We start from the raw sequence: 1,198 nt of genomic DNA on the forward strand, positions 1-1,198 counted from the left end.
GACCAATAAAAAACAACAGTGTTACCCCCTATGTTTTTTTTTCATGACGACCAATAAAAAACAACAGTATTTGAGTCCTTTCATGACGACCAATAAAAAACAACAGTGTTACCCCTTATGTTTTTTTTCATGACGACCAATAAAAAACAACAGTGTTACCCCTTATGTTTTTTTTCATGACGACCAAAAAAAAACAACAGTGTTACCCCTTATGTTTTTTTTCATGACGACCAATAAAAAACAACAGTGTTACCCCTTATGTTTTTTTTCATGACGACAAATAAAAAACAACAATGTTACCCCTTATGTTTTTTTTTCATGACGATCAATAAAAAACAACAGTGTTACCCCTTATGTTTTTTTAATAACGACCAATAAAAAAACAACAGTGTTACCCCTTATGTTTTTTTTCATGACGACCAATAAAAAACAACAATGTTACCCCTTATGTTTTTTTTTCATGACGATCAATAAAAAACAACAGTGTTACCCCTTATGTTTTTTTAATAACGACCAATAAAAAAACAACAGTGTTACCCCTTATGTTTTTTTTCAAGACGACCAATAAAAAACAACAGTGTTTTTTTTCATGACGACCAATAAAAAACAACAGTGTTACCCCTTATGGTTTTTTTTTCATGACGACCAATAAAAAACGACTGTGTTACCCCTTGTGTTTTTTTTCATGACGACCAATAAAAAACAACAGTGTTACCCCTTTTATTTTTTTTCATGACGACCAATAAAAAACAACAGTGTTACCCCTTTTGTTTTTTTTCATGTCGACCAATAAAAAACAACAGTGTTACCCCTTATGTTTTTTTTCATGACAACCAATAAAAAACAACAGTGTTACCCCTTTTGTTTTTTTTCATGACGACCAATAAAAAACAACAGTGTTACCCCTTATGTTTTTTTTCATGACGACCAATAAAAAACAACAGTGTTACCCCTTTTTTATTTTTTCATGACGACCAATAAAAAACAACAGTGTTACCCCTTATGTTTTTTTTCATGATGACCAATAAAAAAGAACAGTGTTACCCCCTATTTTTTTTTTCATGACGACCAATAAAAAACAACAGTATTTGAGTCCTTGAGTTTATTGTGTACATGTGAGGGACTGTTTTTCTGTTTGGTTAATAACGACTCTGCGGGTTCACCTCTGTGTTCAGCATAGGATCAATTTACACTTTAA

Source organism: Gadus macrocephalus, chromosome 9 (assembly GCF_031168955.1).
Source record: "Gadus macrocephalus chromosome 9, ASM3116895v1".
Taxonomy (NCBI): Eukaryota; Metazoa; Chordata; class Actinopteri; order Gadiformes; family Gadidae; genus Gadus; species Gadus macrocephalus.